This window comes from Sapajus apella, unplaced genomic scaffold, assembly GCF_009761245.1.
Source record: "Sapajus apella isolate SASKATOON/1434 unplaced genomic scaffold, GSC_monkey_1.0 scaffold60, whole genome shotgun sequence".
In the NCBI taxonomy this organism is placed as follows: Eukaryota; Metazoa; Chordata; class Mammalia; order Primates; family Cebidae; genus Sapajus; species Sapajus apella.
In genome coordinates this window covers 8,482,867-8,508,361 of record NW_022437000.1, presented here as the reverse complement: position 1 = coordinate 8,508,361, position 25,495 = coordinate 8,482,867, and the positions used below count along the sequence as shown (strand labels likewise).

Sequence of the window (25,495 nt, the reverse complement as noted above, 5' to 3'; positions counted from 1 at the left end):
TAACTATAAAACATTTAACTACATAAAATATTAAACTACATAGAATATTATTAAGTCAACTTTGGTGGGGGTGGAGTAAGAAGAGGTCTGGGACATCTGCCTTTTTCCAACATCACTCTTCCCTAGATCTAACCCTTTAAAAGGCACCTAACCCCCTGGTCCTTAGTAGTTCAGTAGGACATGAATGTAATGATCTCTGAGGTCCTTTCCAACTTTAACATTGTGGTACATCCAAGAGCCATTTACTGGCAACCTTGAATTAATTTATTAATGCACGTTTTATATTTATTTACTTACTTGAGATGGGGGTCTTGTTCTCTCCTGCAGCCTCCCGAGCAGCTGGGACTACAGACAGATGCCACCATGCCCTGATAACTTTTCAAAAAATTTTTTGTAGAGATGGGGTCTAGCTATGTTATCTAGGCTGGTCTCGACTTCCTGACCTCCACCAGTCCTCCTGCCTCAGCCTGCTGACCGTTTATTTTTATGGTGAGATCCTCAGCTAGTATCCAAGATAGGTTTGGGAGATGGGACTCGGTGAGTAGCTGATAAAGTGATCCTGGGGAGGTGAGGGAATCTCTATACATGCATCTACCAATGGCTTTTTCAAGTCATGGTTTTTCCAAGGAACTCCTTTTCGTTTCCATCAACTTTTGGTTTGAATATACAGTATGAGATTCTTCTATCTTAAGTAAATAAAAACCTGTCATAGGTGGGATACTTTCATTAATCTCTAACATCACTATATGAACAAACCACTTCCTAAACAAATGCACTTTCAAGACAAATAATGTCATTTTCTCCACAATACAATTGGATTCAATTGTCTCCCCTTTGTAGAGAGATTCTGTATAGAAATTCAGGAGAGCATTGCCTAATGATTAAAAGCCAAACTTTATTCGTCAAGAAGAGCAACCCCAAGGCACATAATCGTCAGATTCACCAGGGTTGAAATGAAGGAGAAAATACTAAGGGCAGCCAGAGAGAAAGGTCGGGTTACCCACAAAGTGAAGCCCATCAGACTCACAGCAGATCTCTCAGCAGAAACCCTACAAGCCAGAAGAGAGTGGGGGCCAATATTCAACATCCTTAAAGAAAACAACTTTCAACCCAGAATCTCCTATCCAGCCAAACTAAGCTTCGTAAGTGAAGGAAAAATAAAATCCTTTGTGAACATGCAAGTACTCAGAGATTTTTGTCACCACCAGGCCAGCTTTACAAGAGCTCCTGAAAGAGTCTCTACACATACAAAGGAACAACCAGTACCAGCCACTCCAAAAACATGCCAAATGGTAAAGAGAATCAACACAATGAAGAATCTGCATCAACTAATGGGCAAAACAGCCAGCTAGCACCAAAATGGCAGTATCAAATTCACACATAACAGTATTAACCCTAAATGTAAATGGACTAAATGACCCAATCAAAAGACACAGACTGAAAAATTGGATAAAAAGCCAAAACCCATCAGTGTGCTGTATCCAGGAAACCCATCTCACATGCAAGGATACACAAAGGCTCAAAATAAAGGAATGGAGGAAGATTTAGCAAGCATATGGAGAGCAAAAAAAAGCAGGAGTTGCAATTCTCATCTCTGATAAATTAGACTTTAAAGCAACAAAGATCAAAAGAGACAAAGAAGGACATTACATAATGGTAAAAGGATCAATGCAACAAGAAGAGCTAACGATCCTAAATATATACGCACCCAATACAGGAGCACCCAGATACATAGGCAAGTTCTTAATGACTTACAAAGAGACTTAGACTCCCACACAATTATAGTGGGAGACTTTAACACCCCATTGTCAATATTAGATCAACCAGACAGAAAATTAACAAGGATATCCAGGACTTGAACTCAAACCTGGACCAAGCAAACCTAATAGACATTTACAGAACTCTCCACCCCAAATCCACAGAATATACATTCTTCTCAGCACCACATCACACCTACTCTAAAATTGACCACATAATTGGGAGTAAATCACTCCTCAGCAAATGCAAAAGAACAGAAATCATAACAAACAGTCTCTGAGACCACAGTGCAATCAAGTTAGAACTCAGAATTCAAAAACTAACCCAGAACCTCACAGCTTCCTGGAAACTGAACAACTTGCTCTTGAATGTTGACTGGATAAACAATGAAATGAAGACAGAAATAAAGATGTTCTTCAAAATGAACGAGAATGAAGACACAACATACCAGAATCTCTGGGACACATTTAAAGCAGTCTCTAGAGGAAAATATATAGCAATAAGTGCCCACATGAGAAGCAAGGAGAGATCAAAAATTGACGCCCTATCATCAAAACTGAAAGAGATAGAGAAGCAAGATCAAAAAACCTCAAAGTCTAGCAGAAGACAAGAAATAGCTAAGATCAGAGCAGAACTGAAGGAGATAGAGACACAAAAAAACCCTTCAAAAAATCAATAAATCCAGGAGCTGGTTTTTTGAAAAGATCAACAAAATAGACAGACCACTAGCCAGATTAATAAAAAAGAAAAGAGAATAACCAAATTGATGCAATAAAAAATGATAAAGGGGATATCACCACAGATTCCACAGAAATTCCAACCATCATCAGAGATTATTACAAACAACTCTATGCGCATAAACTAGTAAACCTGGAAGAAATGGATAAATTCCTGGACACTTGCCTCCTCCCAAGCCTAAACCAGGAAGAAGCCGAAACCCTGAACAGACCCATAACAAGGTCTGAAGTTGAGGCAGCAGTTAAGAGCTTCCCACCCAAAAAAAGCCCAGGTCCAGACGGGTTCACAGCTGAATTCTACCAGACATACAAAGAGGAGCTGGTACCATTCCTTCTGAAACTATTCCAAACAATACAAAAAGAGGGAATTCTTCCCAAATCATTTTATGACACCAACATCATCCTGATTCCAAAACCCGGCAGAGACTCAACAAGAAAAGAAAACTTCAGGCCAATATCCATGGTGAACATAGATGCAAAAATCTTCAATAAAATACTGACAAGCCGATTGCAACAGCACATCAAAAACTTGTCCACCATGATCAAGTAGGCTTCATCCCGGGGATGCAAGGCTGGTTCAACATATGCAAGTCTATAAACGTAATTCACCACATAAACAGAACCAAAGACAAAAACCACACGATTATCGCAATTGATGCAGAGAAGGCCTTTGACAAAATTCAACAGCCCTTTATGCTAAAAACCCTCAATAAGCTAGGTATTGATGGAACGTATCTCAAAATAATAAAAGCTATTTATGACAAACCAACAGCCAATATCATACTGAATGGGCAAAAACTGGAAGCATTCCCCTTGAAATGTGGCACTAGACAAGGATGCCCTCTCTCACCACTCCTATTCAATATAGCACTAGAAGTTCTAGCCAGAGCAATCAGGCAAGAAAAAGAAATAAAGGGTATTCAAATAGGAAAGGAGGAAGTCAAATTGTCTCTATTTGCAGATGACATGATTGTATATCTAGAAGACCCCATCGTCTCAGCCCCAAATCTCCTTAAACTGATAAGCAACTTCAGCAAAGTCTCAGGATACAAAATCAATGTGCAAAAATCACATGCATTCCTATACACCAATAACAGACTTAAAGAGAGCCAAATCAAGAACAAACTTCCATTCACAATTGCCACAAAGAGAATAAAATACCTAGGAATACAACTAACAAGGAACGCAAAGGACCTCTTCAAGGAGAATTACAAACCACTGCTCAGCGAAATAAGAGAGGACACAAACAGATGGAGAAGCATTCCATGTTCATGGTTAGGAAGAATCAATATTGTGAAAATGGCCATACTGCGCAAAGTAATTTACAGATTCAATGCTATCCCCATCAAGCTACCAATGACCTTCTTCACAGAACTGGAAAAAATTACCTTAAGCTTCATATGGAACCAAAAGAGAGCCCACATAGCCAAGTCAATTCTAAGCAAAAAGAACAAAGCGGGAGGCATCACACTACCAGACTTCAAACTATACTACAAGGCTACAGTAATCAAAACAGCATGGTACTGGTACCAAAACAGCATGGTACTGGTACCAAAACAGAGATATAGACCAATGGAACAGAACAGAGGTCTCGGAGGCAATGCAATATATCTACAACCATCCGATCTTTGACAAACCTGAAAAAAATAAGCAATGGGGAAAGGATTCCCTGTTTAATAAATGGTGTTGTGAAAACTGGCTAGCCATGTGCAGAAAGCAGAAACTGGACCCCTTCCTGACACCTTACACTAAAATTAACTCCAGATGAATTAAAGACTTAAACATAAGACCTAACACCATAAAAACCCTAGAAGAAAATCTAGGCAAAACCATTCAGGACATAGGTGTAGGCAAGTACTTCATGACCAAAACACCGAAAGCATTGACAACAAAAGCCAAAATAGACAAATGGGACCTAATCAGACTCCACAGCTTCTGCACAGCAAAAGAAACAGTCATTAGAGTGAAACGGCAACCAACAGAATGGGAAAAAATTTTTGCAGTTTACCCATCTGACAAAGGGATGATATCCAGAATTTACAAAGAACTAAAACAGATTTACAAGAAAAAAACTAACAAGCCCATTCAAAAGTGGGCAAAGGATATGAACAGATACTTTACAAAAGAAGACATACATGAGGCCAACAAACATATGAAAAAATGCTCATCATCACTGGTTATCAGAGAAATGCAAATCAAAACAACATTGAGATACCATCTCACGCCAGTTAGATTGGCGATCATTAAAAAATCTGGAGACAACAGATGCTGGAGAGGATGTGGAGAAATAGGAACACTTTTACACTGTTGGTGGGAGTGTAACTTAGTTCAACCATTGTGGAAGACAGTGTGGCAATTCCTCAAGGACCTAGAAATAGAAATTCCATTTGACCCAGCAATCCCATTACTGGGTATATATCCAAAGGATTATAAATCGTTCTACTATAAGGACACGGGCACACGAATGTTCATTGCAGCACTGTTTACAATAGCAAAGACCTGGAACCAACCCAAATGCCCATCGACGATAGACTGGACAGGGAAAATGTGGCACATATACACCATGGAATATTATGCAGCCATCAAAAACGATGAGTTTGTGTCCTTTGTAGGGAAATGGATGAACCTGGAAACCATCATTCTTAGGAAACTGACAGAAGAGCAGAAGATCAAACACCGCATGTTCTCATTCCTAGGCAGGTGTTGAACAATGAGAACACATGGACACAGGGAGGGGAGCACTACACACTGGGGTCAGTTGGGGGGAAATAGGGGAGGGACGGTGGGGGGTGGGGAGTGATAGCAAGGGGAGAGATGCCAGATGTAGGTGATGGGGAGGAAGGCAGCAAATCACACTGCCACGTGTGTACCTATGCAACAATCTTGCATGTTCTTCACATGTACCCCAAAACCTAAAATGCAATAAAATAAATAAATGGGAAAAAAAGAAAAAGCCAACCTTTACTTACGTAACTCTGACAGAGGGTTGTTGCTCAAATAATAGTAAGTGTTTTATGTTAATGTTGACATGCTTTCTGTTATGGGATTAGATAAATAAATGAAACAAAATTCTTTAATTCTTGAGAATCTTGATGAGTTGGAATTTAGTTACTCAGTTTGAATTAATGGTAAAATGACCAAAAGCTCTTGATGCTCTTAATGAAGATGACTACCATTTCTTAGATTTTTCTACTTGCTGATTAAGGAATAGATAGACATCTGGCAGCCACTGTTAGATTTAAGGTGTACCCTTGTAAGATATAAAAGGAATTAATTCAGTAATTAATATGAGTCTTCAAATTCTTACAATTTCTTAGTATTTAAGGACAAAAATATCATTCAGCACTATGAATTCCTGAAATTCATGCTTCATATAATTCGAGGGAGTAAGGTATATTCTTTTTTTATGACTCTAACAGTGGCTTCTACAATTATTGGAGCAACAATTTTGGGGTTTCTAAAACTAAAGTACCAAAAGAAAAGGGGAATCTTTTTACTGATTTTTTTCCATTTCATTCTGTTAATTATTTCCTTTCTGCTGGAAAGTTGGTATTGTTAAGAGCTGTAGAGGATGCTGTGAGTTGTGTAATTTAGTCTTAAGTGACAACAAGCCATCTATAGTGTGTCTGCCCTTGGGGTAGACTATCATTTTTCAACAGATTGGGAACCTCAAGGGTATACAAAGATGTTTCCATCTAAAGTTAGTAATGATTGTAATATCTTTGGCTTTTTATATAATTTGATAAATAACTAATGTTTCCTTTAAAACTGAATAATTTGAAAGACTCTGAGTAGAAATTAAGTAAGCACGTGTAATAGTTGAGGCTGACAAGTGGCGAATGACTCATTTACTGAATCACATCATCACTCAGCTGAACATCCTGTGCTGACATAGAGTTTATGGACATTATTCAGTTTTGAATTATTTTTATTTCTAATCATCTATGTCATAATTTGTCTCATAATCTGTCTTTAATAAAAGAAGGAAAAATAAGGAATATTAATATACAACAAGTTAATGAAGAACATGTACATGTTACAAATACATATCAAGATAATTGTCTCCAGATTAATTGTATTCACCTGATCAAAATTCCCATATATCATATCAAATTTTTGCTAGTAGTTCCAAAAACAACATTACACAAAGAAGAAACTATATTGGCAATCGTATCCAGTTTGCCTTTTATTTGTTAGTGTTAGAACACTATTCATAACCTTAATGTATTTATGTGTAGAGTTGTGTTTGCAAAAAACTCCAAACATTCTCTTTCTCTAGCCACTTAGAGAAAAACCGTGACCATTTTCAAAAATCTAGTCTGCTTGACTTTTTGGAAGTCTAATTTGCAAAAACTAAAAATCAGGAAATTAAAGTATTTTAATATATTCTTGGTGCTGAAACATATAATTTTTAGCAAATATTTAAATATGCAATAGGATATAGTATGTTATTTTAAAATTTCTGCCAACAAATCATGGCTACTTTCATAATTTATTTAAAGAAAACTTAACTGAGTTTACTTATGAAAGAAACAAAAATCAAACTAAGGAATATTGTTCCAGCTACTATTATTACACAGCAAGTTGATCCAAAACTTAGTGGTATAAAAAGCCATTTTAATTATGGTCAGGTATTCAGTCTTTTCACAGCAGGAGTGTCTTACATGCTTCAGCTATGTCTAGGGACTTAGCTGGGTGTAACCTTTTTCTCACGTTTTGCTGGCTTTGAAGACGTAACAGAACATGGATCTCACAGCCTCAAAGAATTGAATTCAAACAACAATCATGAGAGCAGGGATGTGATAGTGCCCTAGTTAATCCTTCAGAAGAGAAACAACAGTAGAAAACTAATGTAGATTTTTAGTCCCAGAAGTTGGTGCTGCTTAACAAATACCTAAAAAGTGACTTGGGAAATGGGTAATTGGTAGAGTCAGAAGGAAATTTGAGGTTTATAATACAAAACATCTAAGTTACTGAACAGACTGTTATTAGAAGTCTGGATTTTAAGGTCACTGCCGGTGAAGTCTCAAAAGGAAGCAAGAAACATATTATTGGAAAGTGGAGTAAGAGGGATCATTGTCATATAGTGGTAAAATCCTTGACAAATTTTCTCCTGTAATTATGTAAAAATCAGAACTTGTAGGTGACAAACTCAGTTATAGAGTCAAAGAGATTTTCAAGCAAGGTGGTGACAAAGTCGCCTGTTTTCTTGTTGCTTATAAAATACAGTAAGATTTAAACAAATCTGTTTTTGTCTTTTAAACAAAAATGAACCACAAGTTGATGATTTTGAGAATTCTCAGCATCTCCAGAAAGCCAAAACTGCTGAGATTAAGAAATTGCTTCCAAAAATATGGTATGCTTTGCTCTAACCTCAGATATACCTAAAGATCAGATTATTCAATTTCATAAAATCCTTTCAAGAGGTCCTCTTAGATCTTCACAATTAACCTATAGGGCCCATAGGAAGGTTAAGTATGTTGTCCCTAAGCCATCTAACGTGGTTTGGCTGTGTCCCCACCCAAATCTAATCTTGCATTGTAGTTCCCATAATCCCCACATGTTGTGGGAGGGACCCAGTGGAAGATAATTTAATCATGGGGGCGGTTACCCTCGTGCTGTTTTCATGATAGTGAATGAGTTCTTATGAAATCTGATGGTTTTATAAGGGGATTTTCCCCCCTTTTGCTTGGCACTTCTCCTTCCTGCTGCCATGTAAAGAAGGACGTGTTTTCTTCCCCTCCCACCATGATTGTAAGTTTCCTGAAACCTCCCCAGTTCTGTGGAACTGTGAATCAATTGAACCTCTTTTTAAAATAAATACCCAGTTTTGGGTATGTCTTTATTAGCAGCATTAGAACAGACTAATACACCATCTAAGCAAAAAAGATGAAGTAGAGGAAGACTTATCTTGCAGTGATCTGTTGTGTAGCTGTTGTTTAGTGGAATAAAATCATTATTAACTCAACAATAAGTCAATATTGTTGAGAAAATTATTTTAGCATAAACACTACAAGCTTAGATTACAGGGAACAGAGAGTATAAAATAAAAGGAGGCTGAGGGACCATTAAAATTCTACTGGCAGGAAGCAGTCTCAGAAAACTACTCAGCTGCAAACATTTGCTTTCTTTCATGAAAAAGAAGAAAGACTCAGAGGGCAGAACCATGAGTCCAGAAAGTGGAACCAAGAGCCCCAAATAATTATGCCCCAACTTTAAAAGCTATTGAAGAACTCTGAACATTTGTTTGGCTCGATCTCAGAATGGCTTTGGCAAGAGACTTCTTTTCCCTTGTATTTCACCCCCACATCTGGAGGGAAATTGCTATTGCTGTTATCTCATGTCTGTCCCACAATTGCACATGTAGACAGGGAAATTCTCTACATTTTTGCAAGTCCGTAGCTAGAAAGCTGTATTTAGTTTATACCTGGAAACTCATCTATACCTGAACCTGGATTGGACAATGAGTTTTGTACTTTGCTGTTATGATAATGGTATAAAACTCTTGGGAATCTTGGGAGAGTGTGTATCATTGGGAGTCAGAGGACAGACTGAGGTAGACAGATTTTAAGGTGGTTTCCCACAATCCCTGATTTCTGATGTTCACATTCTGGTAGAATCTCTTTCATTTGGCTGTAGAAAGGACCTGTGACTTTCTTGTTGTCAATAGAATATGAAAAATAGGATGGAATGTCACTCTTATGATTAATTACAATTAAATAAGTCTCAATCTCACTAGCAGATTTATCAGTTTTCCCTGTCCCCTGTGTTTTCTTATTTTTACAGAAGCAAGTTGGACCCTATAGCTGCAAGGAACAGAAGACTGCCAACAATCATGAGAACAGAAAAGCAGATGCTTTCCCACTTGAGCTTGCAGATGAGAAGACAGCAATTGGTAAATAATACAGTCTCCTCATGCTGTCTTCTTTCTGAAACCTTTCAATGGTTAAGCAAGGCAGTGTTTGTCAATGTGCTCAGCAGTGTTTAGCGCTTAACAGACACTGAAGAAATGCTTCATTTTCTTCCTTTATCGTTTGTTCTGATACTAGAAGAAATATAAATTTATTATAATTTATTTGTAATCTGACCTCACAATAATTTTTCATTTTTATCTCTCTCTGTTTAGCCAACTCTGGCCATACTGACTTACTATGCTTTACCCTTTCAAATTCCATTGATACGATTTGGCTTTGTATCCCCACCTTATCTTATCTTGTAGCTCCCATAATTCCCATGTGAATGATGGGGGCAGGTCTTTCCCATGCTGTTCTTGTGATAGTGAGGAAGTCTCATGGACCGGATGGTTTTAAACATGGGAGTTTCTCTGCACAAGCTCTCTCTCTTTGCCTGCCGCCATCCAGGTAAGACATGACTTGCTCCTCCTTGCCTTCTGCCATCATGTGAGGCCTCCCTAGCCATGTGGAACTGTAGCTGCAAGGAACAAAAGCCTGCCAACAATCTTGTGGCATGTGAAACTGTAAGTCCATTAAACCTTCTTCTTTTGTAAATGGCCATCTTGGATATGTCTTTATCAGTGTGAGAACAGACTAATACATCCATGAATATCCTGTTTTCTTTACCTAAAATGCCCTCTCTGAGCACCTGCCATGGCATTCCTCAAATTTCCAAATTCTATTCATCTCTGAAGTCATGGATCATATGCTGTTTTTATGCACAAAACTACCCTAATACCCTAGCCATGATAATTTCCTTTTTCTTATCACCTGGGAATTTATAATTTTTGTGCTGCTTATAATTTTTTGCCTCATCATCTATTTACCTAATATTGTTTTCGGTTTAGATCTTTGAAGCTATGAATAATTCTGTGTGAATGAATATTTCAGGCTTCAGTGCCTCTTATATTTATTGAATGTTTTATAAATATATTTGGAATACACCTACACAGTCTTGCCTCACCCCATTTCTTTTTGAAACTTTTCTTCTTTTGTTATCCATAGTATCACGTTGTTTCTTAAAGATTAAAACTGACACATATGAAATTAATAATGTCCACCACTAAAAACCTCTCTGCTTGAAAAAGAAAACACGTGTATCTCTGTGATAAAAAGCACAGACCATGGAAATAACAAACCTGGATTTGAAATATGATTACTCTGCTAAGTCAAGTTACACAACTTCCCATGCCTTAGTTTCCTCTTCTATAAAGTAGTATAATAATGGTATCTGTTTTATAGAGTTGTTTTGAGGACTAAATGTATGCACATGTGTGTGTATTAGAGTGATGTTTAGAATGTTGTACTGTACAATTAATTTTTGCACATGATGATGTGAGAAGGAAAAATAATAGACGCAGAGGTGCTGTAATATATAGTAATAAAAGGAGATGCATTAGAGAAAAAATGGATTTGTTCTTTCTTGACCTGCTATGCTTAATCCTTTCAAAATCTAAAAATATCCTGTACACTTTATTGAAATGCCTTCTTTGAGTATGTGCCCTGGCAGTCCTCAAACTTCTAAATTCTATTCATCTCTGAAGTCACAGATCATATGCCATTTTTGGTTCTTTCTTCTAGACAGTGGCTCACAACTTGAGATGATCTTTGCCCACTCCAGGTGGCAACATCTGGATACTTTTTGATTGTCAAGCGTGGGTGGTGGTACTAGCATCTAGTGAGCAGAAACCAAGAATGCTATTAAATATTCTACAATGAACAGAACAACCCCCACAGAAAGTAATTATCCGGGGTAAAATGTCAATAGTACCAAGGTGGAGAAAACTTATCTCAGAATCTTCTGCAATGCAGGAGAAAAGACATTATAATACTTGTTTGTAATCCTTTTAGACCATGCATATTCACAGCTTTATTGCAAATCAGCGTTCCATTCATAAAGCAAATGCTAATTCCTGCTCATTTCCTTTAAAGGGGTTAGGATGTAGGTTAATTAGAGTTTGCAAACTCCTTTGAAGATGTGAAGTCCTACGTAAATACTACTTATTATTAATTACCATTCTGGAAGAACTGTGCTGTGACCCTACTTTTTCACTAGTAGAGCCACGCCTGTAAGACGTGAGCAAGACTGAATTATTTTTGATAAGTTGGAATATTAATAATAAGAAAGATAGGCATCAGGGACCTAAGCCAATTTTAGATAGCTGTGATATGTCTGTATATAAATTGGCTCATTAAGATCAAGAAAACCAAGGTTTTGATTTGGGATGTTTGCTATACTGGAGAAAATTTCTTTCAATTTTACAATAGTATATGTCAGACAGGGTGGTAGCAAGAATCTAAAATATGAATTTAAATAATTATAAATAAGGAAAAATAATTTATAGAAATAAATTTATATATTATTTATATTACAAACTGATTTTCTCTGGCCAATGCGTCACTGTGTTATCTGGAGTGTATCTATGTGTTAAGGCAATAAAATGATTTATAAAAAATTTAAAAGAATAGGTATGATAAAATATTTTTCCTAGATATGAAGTGTAAATCATATTATGTAAATATAATATTATAGTTTTTATAAATATATTTACATTTAAAGATAGTCTTGGTCTTAATGATTATGACATTCTGTTAGGACAGAGTCTAACCTATAGATTTATATAGCAATTATATTGTGATCTGCTAAAAGGCCTGTAACCCTATGTTTAACTCAGTATCAATCTGGATAAAGGACTTGTTGGTGAGATTATAAACTAAAACTAACATTTTCGAGCCTCAGTTGACTGAATGGATCTCTTCTCTCAGCCTAGAGCATTCCAAAGTTACCCTGAAAAACTAGTTCAAGCCATGATGGGAAGTGGGGATCAGACATGCCTCATTATACCCTCCTCCTTTTGGAATTCAGGCAGAATTGACCAGCATTAACATTAAAACGGAGATCTTAAGACTGACAAAACAGATTCTATATAGCAATAAGATACTAAATTGCAACCTGACACTAATATAGTGTTACATGACAGACAGCAAACCCTGAAAGAAAGTATTTTACCCAAAATATATTTGTTTGATGTATTTTGAAATCGCCCTGCAAACTCTCTCTTGTGGAGGAAATTTGCATTCTAGAGTGAATCCCCTTCCCTTTCCAGTCTTTATCTTTCTCATCCTGAAGACATTAGCTGAGAATCTAGCATCTTTTAAAGGTCTAATAGGAAACATATGCCATCTATTGCCTCTAAGAGCAAACACCCATGTAACTTCATCTATGTAATAAAACCCTTGTCTTCACCACTGCTTATCTTAACCCAGATGCTCCTTTCTGTGATTCTGTCAGGTGATCCTTTGGGTGTCACTTCACCAGCCAGAAACCTTTGTGATTGGTGGCGCCTCTGCTTGGGTTTTGCTTGTGTCCACTGGGCTCATTCCATCCACTCAGCCTGGTAGGCTAAGCTCAGCTTGCAGTACAGGCCTGGATCCCACAACTGCCAATGGCAAGCCAGGTGTGGAGTGCAAGGGGTGCATGAGTGAGTGAGCACAGGGTCTGGCCACTGTGCATAGCCAGGCATTTTGGCTGTGGTGGGGCAGGCAGCTCTAGGCACCAGCACAGGCAACCTGGATTCGTGTGAAGCTGCAGCTGAACCTGTTGTATCACAAGTGGTTTCCACTGCAGGCACCAGGGAATGAAGTGGCCCCTGAAAGCTTGGAGATTCCAGAAACCACAGAGCCCCAAAGAGGGTGTTACAGCATGTTACAGCCCAAGCTTGGGGAGTCCTGAGGTCTGGGACCCCCAGAAACGCCACAGCTATTCTTTCCTTCTTGCTGCCCACAATGCAGCAATTGGTGGGGGCGTGTTTCAGTGCAGATTTCAACCTATTTATGCCACAGCTCTTTCAATCCCACTGCCCCACCCCAGCCCATGGCTCCTGGACTGGCCCAGATCTGCCCTTGCTTCCCATCGTGTGGGGTGGCCACCTGGAGTCAGTGGAGTGTGGGAGGCCTACAGTGCTACAGAAATTCTAGCTTGGGGAAACCCTGAAGTCTGGAACTCCTGAAAGGTTACCACTCTTTACTCCCACAGTCCAGGAGTGTGTCACCATCTGCAGCTTGGTGAATTGGCCAGCAAGGAATGAGTTATAGCTCCTTTCATTCCTGCCATTTGGCAGGTCTTGAGTTCTTGTCCCGCATCCAGGAAGAATGAGGTTACATGGACCATTGGAGGGTGAGCAAGGCACAGAGGAGCTTTATTGAGCGACAAAACAGCTCTCAGGAGACCTGAAGTTGGTAGCTCCTTTCCACAGGCAGGCCATCCCAATGAGTGTCTAAGTTTGGTTGCGTCTGGGGTTTTTATGTGCTCAGAATAGAGGAATTGTGTGCTAATTGATTCATGGGCAGAAGTTAATAATCACAATTCTATTGTATCATATCCTTAGAATTTTTGTCTGTATTTTTAGTGTTTCAACATAGTAAAGTATGTACATAGATCTTATTCTAGATTGTGGTTTTATTGTCTTCCTAAAGATTCATATTATAGATATCAAACAATTGTTACATATTCTTATTTCTTGATTGATTCTTACATTACTGTCAAGGTCTAGATTAAGTAAACCAGATAAGCAACACACTTTACTGCCCAGCTGCCCAAATGATATTTAAGTTGATCTGTATTCATTTCATTAGATTGTAAATTCCTGGATGGCAGAGATTTTTATACCTGCCCAACTAAAATAAATAGTATAATGTCAAAAAAGAGACTTATTATAAAAATAGTTTTAAATCGTTTTTTTAATCTAGAAAATAGGATTCAAAATATCACTTGAAAAAATATTATGAAAGAATATCAAGAAATATCAGGAAACAGAAGAGAAATGAAGGAAAATATTACACAACATTACAAAATTAATTTCCATTAATGAAAACAGTGCAAGGAAGTGTAAAGTATAAAGCTGCAGTAAGGAAAACACTGTGGTCTTGCTACATGACTAAACAGATCAAGGACCTAGAAAGTCCAGAAATAAACCCAATTGTATGTGAGCTTCAGTATATAATGAAGGCAACATTTCATGTCATGGAGGAAAACACATATTATTTAATACATAGTTTGAGGATAACTGTGTAATCATCTGGAAAACAGACAGCAAATTTGGAACCCTCTCTCATTGCTTAGACCAAACTATATTTTAGATAAACTAGATATTAAAAAAAAAAAGCCATACACATAATATAAATTTATCTTATGAACAAAATGAAATACCTGTTTGCACTAGTAATTATAATCACTGCTGTCCTTTGAGGTTTTCAAAACATAGGCCTTGTTGTCTACTCAGAGGTGTAGGAAACATTATTCCCCTTGCCTGTGTGACTGTGCAGTGACCATCTTTCTAAGATAAAAGTGTTATATCTTTGTATGAACTGTAGTATTGAGAAGCTATATGAATTTGGTTATTCAATATATAGAAATTAAAAATAAATAAAAATGTGTTTCTTAAATATGCTTTTAACATTAAAAATACTAAAAATAACATGAACAAAAAAGCTATTTTAATTACATGGACGTTCTATTGGGCTTTAAGACATATCACCTAACCTAAAAAGCCAAGATTAACAAGACTTGACTATATTCTTGGCACATTTTTATCATGATTAAATTTAGCTGGCATTCATGTTTGACATCAGAACAAGCCAAATGCAAACGATGTTTTATCTTATTTTTCAGAAAGAAGCAATAATTCTAAGAACTTAATCTAAACATGACAGAGATTTACTTCTTTCTGTTCTTGCTATTGCACTGATAATGAACACAATTGGGCATTAGTTCTTGTATTGTAAATGTAAATAAAAAGGTAAGACCTGGCATATAAAAAATGGATACACCAGAACTTGCCAGATGGGTTTATCTTCCTCTCAGCAGTGTTATCTCTCTCTGATCAATGTCATAGAAGAAATGCTTGGGTAAGATTATTTCCCATCTAGAGTGTCTCTCAAAATGCGTGTTCTCCAAATATACTGGTTTTCTTTGGCATACACATTTATTAATTAAAGGAGTTGTCTTTTTTGTATGGGAATCCACAATGTAAAATGAATTTGAATTTTTTTCAATAGAGAAATTTAGTGATGTGTTTCCTAAAAGTTCATAAGTTCATAAAACGATAACCAGCAAAATGCTTTTTCAGGCAATCTGTGAACAGCCAGGCATAAATGCCTGCCTTGATAGTAACAGCTGCCAGATTATAATTCACTGAACAGGACAATAAATTTCAGCCTTATTGGATTTTGTTAATTAGTGTAAATGAGATCACTGTAGAGGCAGTTGCTAATTATCAGTTACCATCAAATACCTGATGGGAAAGGTGGAGATGAGACACATAATTTTAATTATACTCATTTATTTGAACAGAGTAAGAGTGAGAGAATTACTGTTTTCATGATCTAGTTCTTGGTTAGCACCACTCTTTAAAATGAAATCCTATAGATATGGAAAGAAGTATATGCAAGGATGTTTTACCACAGTATTATTTGCAACAGGAAAAAATCTGGGGCCATCTAAACAGGTTAATTAAAACAGAACACTTCATATGATACATAACTATGAAACTGTTGAAAAAGATTGTCACATATATGCATAACAGTTAATATAGTATGTAATTTTTAAAGCATATTTAATTTAAAGTATATTTAATTTTAAAGTATATTTAAAGTGTATTTAATTTTTTTATTTAATTTTTAAAATTATACTTTAAGTTCTGGGGTACATGTACAGAATGTGCAGGTTTGTTACATAGGTATACATGTGCCATTGTGGTTTGCTGCACCCATTAACCAGTCATCTACATTAGGTATTTCTCCTAATGCTCTCCCTCCCCTACCCTCCCAGCCTCCAACAGGCCCTGGTGTATGATGTTCCCCTCCCTGTGTCCATGTGTTCCCATTGTTCAGCTCCCACTTATGGGTGATAACATGTGGTGTTTGGTTTTCTGTTCTTGTGTTAGTTTGCTGAGAATGATGGTTTCCAGCTTCATCCATGTCCCTGCAAAAGACATGAACTCATCCTACAAAGTATATTTTAAATGCATAGAAAATTATAACTGTAGATCTCATGTCAAAATGTGAACATTATATATAAGTGATGTAATTATGGGTGCTTTCTTTGTTTTGTGTTTTTCTGAGTTTTTCTAGTACCTTTGTACAGCTACAAAAGTTCTAAATAAATGGAACTGCTATGAACTTTAAAGATGATTCTGGGTACTGAAACTAAACGCCAAAATCAGAAATCTTATTTTGCTCTCCAAGTAGAATTCTTAAAATACATCCTTTTTTTCCTCTTAGCTCATTTTAATTGTTCAGTAAGTTAATTTACTAAAAAAAATTAAGTTTAATTTTAACGATATAGTTTTTAAACAATTCCTTTATGTATTCCACATTTTTATTAATGGGAAAGTGGAAGTTACATTTTCTCTAACTGTATGTTCTCAAGTATAATAATTTATTGATAGTATGGCTGAAACCAAATAGAAATTGGAATATCACACAGCTTCACTTATTCTTCTCTGCTGTAAAGTCTAATGTAAAAATGATGAATTGGCCCAGTCTGCAAAGAAGAATTCTATGAGAATGAGCCCTAATACACATGTTTTTTCCTACTTTATTTAAACAAAGAACTGATTTTGTAGCACAACATATCAGAACAAAGTAAGATAAGAAGTAAAAATTTACCAGGTATTCCTTGTGAAAATGATAGAAACTATGAGTTATGAAGCTAGTAATAGACATCAGATGCACTGTAACCAAATCACATGATACCTGTTTTCGGTCTTCTCTAGAGAACCTTTAGGATAAGGCTGATAACTTGGGGCAGTTTAGCATTTCTACCCCCATGCAGATCATAAATCTTGCTTAAAGACCTTACCTATTAAGGCCAACAAACAAAAATCAGGAGAGAGAGACAGAGAGTGACAGAGAGAGAGAGAAAGAGAGAGAGAGAGAGAGAAGAAAGGAAGAAAGAAAGAAAAAAAAGAAAAAGAGAGAGAGAAAACAATTGAACCTCATTTCCTGGTAATGAAAGGCACCCCTTGTTCATTAATGAACCTGATTATCTATTCATCATTGCCTCCTCTTCAACACTCAAATTTTGCTCCCATTTCTCAATGTGATATCTTTGCTCTAATCATCAGGGTCCCCATTGGCCCAGCTCCCTCACCAGTCTACAATAAGTCATTCCTGGAAAAATACAGGAAATATACATTTATTACCATTTTTATCATTGCCTGTTGATGACAGAGATTCTGGAGCACCCCTAACCCAACTCTCTGCCTACAGATGTCCATAATATTTTGCATGGCTCATTCCTAGTCTCACCTGCTTGATTCACCCCTCTAATCTTTCCCCTCTTGGAACTCCTATTGTGATTCTAGTGTAACACATGCAATTTGGTACTTAATCACTCTCTGTTTTATCAAGCTAGTCTTAATTGTTCTTTTGGGGAAATTCAGTCTTTTATCTACATTTTTAGGTTTCTCCCTTAATTGTAACTTGCAGTATAATAGTATACATTAAATACCTGTTGATAGATTGCTAAGACATTATTGTTCTGTTAAACTTTTAGGCTTGTATTTTTGTTTAGAAGTGTTTCCCATCATCAGCCCCAAAATCTCCTTAAGCTGATAAGCAACTTCAGTAAAGTCTCCGGATACAAAATCAATGTGCAGAAATCACAAGCATTCCTATACACCAATAACAAACAGACAAACAGAGAGCCAAATCATGAGCAAACTCCCATTCACAATTGCTACAAAGGTAATAAAATACCTAAGAATACAACTAACAAAGGATTCGAAGGACCTTTTCAAAGAGAACTACAAACCACTGCTCCAGGAAATAAGAGAGGACACAAATAGATGGAAAAACATTCCATGCTCATGGTTAGAAAGAATCAATATTGTGAAAATGGCCATACTGCCCAAAGTAATTTATAGATTCAGCACTATCCCTATCAAGCTACCATTGACCTTCTTCACAGAACTAGAAAAATCTACATTAAACTTCATATGGAACCAAAAGAGAGCCCGCCTAGCCAAGACAATCCTAAGCAAAAGAACAAAGCTGGAGGCATTTGTTCTTTTTGCACAGCAAAAAGAACAATCTGTGCAATCTTTTTGCACAGATTTTCTGCACAGCAAAAGAAATTTTCATTAGAGTGAACCAGCAACCAACAAAATGGGAAAAAATCTTTTCAATCTACTCGTCTGACAAAGGCCTAATCTCCAGAATCGACAAAGAACTAAAGTAGGTTTACAAGAAACAAACAAACAAACCCATTCAAAAGTGGGCAAAGGATATGAACAGACACTTTTCGAAAGAAGATATTTATGAGGCCAACAAACATATGAAAAAATGTTCATCATCTCTGGTCATTTGAGAAATGCAAATCAAAACCACATTGAGATACCATCTCACACCAGTTAGAATGGTGATCATTAAAAAATCAGTAGACAACAGATGCTGGAGAGGATGTGGAGAAATAGGAACACTTTTACACTGTTGGTGGGAGTGTAAATTAGTTCAACCATTGTGGAAGACAGTGTGGCGAAACCTCAAGGATCTAGAAATACAAATTCCATTTGACCCAGCAATCCCATTCCTGGGATTATATCCAAAGGATTATAAATCTTTCTACTATAAAGACACATGCAAACATATGTTCATTGTGGCACTATTTACAATAGCAAAGACCTGGAATCAACCCAAATGCCCATCAATGTTAGACCGGACCAAGAAAATATGGCACATATACATCATGAATTACTATGCAGCCATAAAAGATGATGAGTTTGTGTCCTTTGCAGGGATATGGATGAATCTAGAAGCCATCATTCTCAGCAAACTGACACAAGAACAGGAAATCAAACACCGCATGTTCTCACTCATAGGCAGGTGCTGAACAATGAGAACACATGGACACAGGGCGGGGAAGATTACACATTGGGGTAGGTGGGGAGGGCTAAAGGAGGGACAGTAGGGGGTGGGGAAGTTGGGAGGGATAACATGGGGAGAAATGCCAGTTACAGGTGACGGGAGGATGGAGGATGCAAACCACCTTGCTAAGTATGTACCTATGCAACAATCCTGCATGGTTGGCACAGGTACCCCAGAACCTAAAGTACAATAAAAAAAGAAGTGTTTCCATAGAAACAAGTTGGTAAGTAAATATCATTCTGTAAGACTGCTGATTTTAAAAAATATTTAGATAAAAAGAATCTCCATGATAGATCAATAATGTCTAATTTCAAAGGAAAAAAATATCTGGGCTAACAAGGATAGGGAGAAGAGGAAATAAGGTTTTAGAAAATATCCAAAAATGAACTTCAGAAACGAAATGATTTAACATGTTTGGGGTGGGGCCTGGGTATTGGCAATAGCTGGACGCACCTGCTACCAATTTTAAGTTGTTGCGGTGTAGTTTATATGCTTGGACTCTGGAGCTAGAGTGCCTGAGTATTATTGCTGGCTGGGTGATATTGAGATACTAGTTTACTAAGAAAAAGCTGTGTGATCTTGGGCTGTTAACTTAGTAACTACAAGGTTAAGTGTACAAGTAGGTGAAATTGTGAGAATACAGAATCTCCCTCAAGGGACGGTTGTCAAGATTAAATGTGTTAATACCTATCATGCACTTAAAATAATTGCTTGATACCAGACAGTTAAACTTTTGTGAGGCCTGAAACTTACACAATTTTCCAGCATTTCTATAACAACAACAAAAAAAAAGAACGTAAAATTAGATATGAGATAAAGTGATATCACTGAGAAGGGCAGAGTAAAGACCTCAAAAATCCTCCCCTCCAAAAGCTATGTAAATGCTAATCACTTGTCAACATCAGCCTTTTCAGCATGCTGTTATTTTACTAAAGTCTTCAGCAATCCAGGGATGAGTTATTTAAGAACACAACTTGTGGAATTGCTCCTAAAACTTTTGAGGTAGTTTTATCTTTATTTTACAAATAGAAGAAACTGAGGTTTGCAGAGGTTAAAAATCTTGCCTTACTGTATTGAAAGTGGGAAACAACGAATGTTATGGTGGAGAAATTTGGCAGACACTGCCTTAGCTGACGCTCAAGGTCAGCATCAACAAGGATGAACCATGTTGATGGCATGCACCCTTCATATGATACGTGAGAATAACACTCCTGTGTTTTTTCTCCCCCAAAATTCATAATCCAAGCGTAATCTGGAAAAAACCATGAGACAAATCGAAATAGAGGGACATTCTACAAAATACCTGACCAATACTTTTCAAAACTGTCAAGGTCATCATAAAACAAGAAAACTCTAAGAAACTGTCATGGCCAAGAGGCACGTAAGGAGATATGAAGAATAACTGTAATGTGGCATTCTGGATGGGATCTAGAACAGAAAATATACCTAGTAAAAAACTAAGAAAATTCAAATCAAGTATGAATTTTAGTTAATAGCAATGCATCACATCGGCTTGTTAATTCTGACAATACTATTTTCTAATAGTACCATATTAATATAAAATGTCAATAGTAGGGGATACTGAGATGGGGCTATGGGAACTCTAGTATCTTTGCACCTTTTCTGTAAGTATAAAACTATTCTAAAATTTTAAAAAGTTTATTTTCAAAAACCTGCCTCAAATAACTTAGTATGTGGAGGAATTGAAATTCAGATTCATGGTGTTTGCATTATACAAAGCTACTATATTAGTGCCCTAACAAAATGCCAGACTGCGTGGCTTCACAACAGAAACTTTTCTCACGGCTCTGGAGACTGGAGAGCAGTTGGAGACCCAGGTGTCGGCTGGTTGGGTTTCTCCTGAAGCCTCTCCTTGGCTTGCTGATGTCTGCCTTCTCACTATGTCCTCACATGAGTGTTCCTCTACACGTGCATCCCTGGTGTCTCTGTGTCCACATTTCCCCTTCTTGTAAGGACACTAGTCCTAGTGGATTGGGCCCGACCTAACTAACTCATATTAATTTCGTCATCATCATCTCTTTAAAGATCCTATTTTCAAGTGCATTCTGAGGTGTGGGGCCGGGGAATTGGGATCAAGTTCAACATATGAATTTTGGAGAAACACAACTCAGCCCATAAAAAGTACTTTCCAAATTTGTGAATAAAACCATGTTCTTTTACTAATGATTCCATCTTACATTTTCAAAGGGATGGATGATACTTTGGCAGCTCTGACTGTGTGGGAATCCTAGCTGGAGTTTTGGGCCCTGCTTTTCATTTCCTCTAAAGCACCTGCATCCTCTGCCTGGCACTGGCTGCTCAGCCCTCATCCTTAAGTCCCTGTGTTCTCTCCTTTCCTTCGGCACACAGGCTTTTCTGTCTCATCGTATTTTGTTCTCACTGGGATTCTCAGCCTCTGCGTGCACATGTGTCTAACAATGTTCTTTCCTTCCCCCATCCTTTTCTTTTTGAGACTGTTGCCATTTAATGACTACCAGATTTTTGGTTTTTTACTCCCATTTAAAAGTTACTATGTACTAGCAGTTTTAAAAATCCTTCTAGAAATGTTGATGACATTTTTATGTGAATCTAAACTTTCCTTTTCCTTGCTTATCCTAGGTCTTGGGTGAATCCAAAGATTCATGCAGGTGCTGTTTTCTGAGGTTCTAACTTCTTGGAAATTACAGCCACAAGAGAATGTTAGTAGGAAATACAAAATGTCAAAGGATTTAAAATAATAATAATTTGAACTGGGAATATTTTATTTAAGCTTTAAAATTATGTTATATAAATAAATTACATGGGCTTGCATGAGCTATAAGATTTCTCTAAACATCTAAAGGATTTTCAAAGAGCAATGATGTCTATAATTAAAGTGGTAAATCTTTAAATAAGTATTAATTAAATTATGCAGGAGCTCTTGAAGAACTTGCTGGAAATAAAGATGAGACAGGAAGTTAGGGTATAACCACGAATTATATATATGCATACACATGCACACATATATTTGTATGCATATATATACACATATACTCTGGTATGGTTTTGAGGCATTAACTATATTAATATTAAAAATGAACTATAAGTTTATTATTCAAGAGAGAATATGTTAAACATCTTGGAATCATGATTTTCTTTCGAGATGGAGTCTTGCTCTGTGGCCCAGGCTGGAGTGCAGTGAAACAATCTTTGTTCACTGCAACCTCCGCCTCCTGGGTTCCAGTGATTCTCCTGCCTCAGCCTCCTGAGTAGCTTGGACGACAGGCATGTGCCACTACGCCTGGCTAATTTTTTTTTTTTTGAGACGGAGTTTCGCTCTTGTTACCCAGGCTGGAGTGCAATGGCGCGATCTCGGCTCACCGCAACCTCCGCCTCCTGGGTTCAGGCAATTCTCCTGCCTCAGCCTCCTGAGTAGCTGGGATTACAGGCATGTGCCACCATGCCCAGCTAATTTTTTGTATTTTTAGTAGAGACGGGGTTTCACCATGTTGACCAGGATGGTCTCGATCTGTTGACCTCGTGATCCACCCGCCTTGGCCTCCCAAAGTGCTGGGATTACAGGCTTGAGCCACCGCGCCTGGCCACCTGGCTAATTTTTTATAATTTTTAGTAGAGACGGGGTTTCACCGTGTTGGCCAGGAGTATCTTGATCTCCTGGCCTCATAATCTACCTGCCTCAGCTTCCCAAAGTGCTGGGATTACAGGTGTGAGCCACCGCGCCCAGCCGGAATCATGGATTTTTAGGAGGCTTAGCAATCATGTAAATTCTTACTTTTAATAAATAAGAAAACATGGAGACCTAGGAAACCTGAGACCCTGAGAGAGTATGTACGTTTCTCAACAGTTACAAGCATATTTACACACTTAATTGTGTTTCATAGTATTCGTACCATAGCTAGGTGAAAGGAAGAGAGATTGAAATACATTCAACTTGAAGATATGGCCAATTTTGTAAAGGAAAACAGCCAATATAAATATTCCGGTCCTTGTGACTCCTCTTTACAAGGGGATACAGACATGCACAGGTTTCACAAAGCTGATTTGCTGTCTTCCAACCACTGTGGGTGATTTAGGACGGCCGCATATCTTTGGCATTCCTGTTGAGAAGAGTCCAAATCCATCTCTCCTTCCCTGGACCTTGGCTGGACTAATAGAACATGGCTTTGACTTAGGGAACATGTTGTAAGGGACATGATTCCAGTTCTATGCTCACCTTCAAGAAGGCTAGCAGCTTGGTCTTAGGACCTGCACCATTATGTAAGATATCCAGGTGCCCTGATGGAGTGGCCATTTAGTGAGTCCCCATAACTGTGGGATAAAGAGAGGCCCAGATGAGTGTGGCCTTCCAGTTACAACTCTTCAGATGTGTACATTGAGCCCCCGGGACCCTCTAGACCAGAAGAGCTGCCAGCTGCATACCACTGGGTGACCTCAGCCAATGTCTGCCTGAATTCGTGGCCCATGGAACCACAAGATCGAGTGAAAGCATTGTTGCTTGAAGCCACTAAGTTTTGTGAGCATTTATTATGCAACAATAGATAACTAGAATATTATACTTTGGATCAATTTAGGAGGATAGTTAACATTAATTTCTGGAAATGACTGTTTTTACAAATATTAGTCAACATACTAACTCAGCTAAGTATATTAAGTCAAATTATAATTTAGAATTACTTAAAATTCAACCAGGGGCCATCAGACAGCTAGTAATTTACAGGCACAGATTATTCTTGTCCTTAACATCCTGGAAATAATTGTACTCTAGGTCCTGACTGCTGAAATGGTGGTGTGTGTTCCAGTGCCCTCATCCTCACCTAAGAGCTAGTTAGAAATGCAGGATCTGTCTCTGCCCCACGCCCAGTGCTTCAGAAGCGTCCTTTTAACAAGATCTCTGGTGATTCCTACGCATTGTGAACATTGAGAAGTCCTAGTCCAGGTAGTTTTATTAGAGGCAGTAGGAGTCTGATAATCAATTGTCAGAGGAACAGATTTCACATTCATTTTCCTCTTCCTTGTTTGGTAATAAAAGCATCTACTTTTGGATAAATTTGTTTTCCTTCAATGTTAAGTCATCACAGGCAGAGTTTCTTCAAGCCCCAAACATTCAAGAATAATAAAGCATATTTTCAGACTGGGAGCTTAATTAGGTCAGTAAAATATATGAAACCATTTTTTCAGTTCTTTGAAAATACAATTTCTTTTTACAATTTAGGCTAGTGAGGAAATAGATACAAAAGAAATATTATTACATATGGAATAATTAACCAGTTTTGGTTTCTGGTGCTGGAAAAAGACATCTACAGAAGAGTAACTAAATTTATTAACGCAAGAAGGTGACTTCCCCTGACAGACAGGTGGTACAGAGGCCTTTTCTTTGACAGTTTCTCACTATTGCCACCTTGTGGCTGAGGATGAATTTTCGTCTTCTGGTCTTGCTGTTTCAATATTGGTTTTCTTTTTTTTTTTTTTTTTTTTGCTTTTGAGACGGTGTCTCGCTCTGTCAACCAAGCTGGAGTGCAGTGGTGCGATCTCTGCTTACTGCTGCAAACTCCGCCTCCCGGGTTCCAGCAATTCTCCTGCATCACCCTCAAGTAGACCCCAGTGTCTGCTGTTCCCTTCTTTGTGTTCATGAGTTCTCAACCTTTAGCTGCCTCTTATAACTGGAAACATGCAGAATTTGGTTTTCTGTTCCTACTTTAGTTTGCTAAGGATAATAGCCTCCAGCTCTATCCATGTTCCCACAAAAGATATGATCTCATTCTTTTTTTGGCTGTGTAGTATCACATGATGTGTATTTACCACATTTTCTTTGTCCAATCTGTCATTGATGGGCATTTAGGTAGATTCTGTATCATTGCCATTGTGAATAGTGCTGCAGTGAACATTTGCATGCATGTGTCTTTATGGTAGAATAATTTACATTCTGGTGTATATCCCGTAATAGGATTGCTGGGTCTAATGGTAGTTCTGCCTTTAGCTCTTTGAGGAATCATCATCCTGCTTTCCACAATGGTTGAACTAATTGACACTCCCGTCAACAGTGTATAAGTGTTCCCTTTTCTTCACAACCTCACCAGCATCTGTTGTTTCTTGACTATTACATAATGGCCATTCTGACTG

General features: G+C 37.6%; 1 long non-coding RNA gene across 1 annotated transcript in view; it reads left to right on the top strand.

The window, feature by feature from the left end:
• Window positions 1–25,495, top strand: part of LOC116528793 — a 171,257-nt gene that overhangs the window by 3,783 nt on the left and 141,979 nt on the right. Inside the window, exon 2 of the long non-coding RNA XR_004259202.1 lies at window positions 9,282–9,390. This is a non-coding gene — a long non-coding RNA (uncharacterized LOC116528793). The remainder of the gene's footprint in view (window positions 1–9,281; window positions 9,391–25,495) is intronic.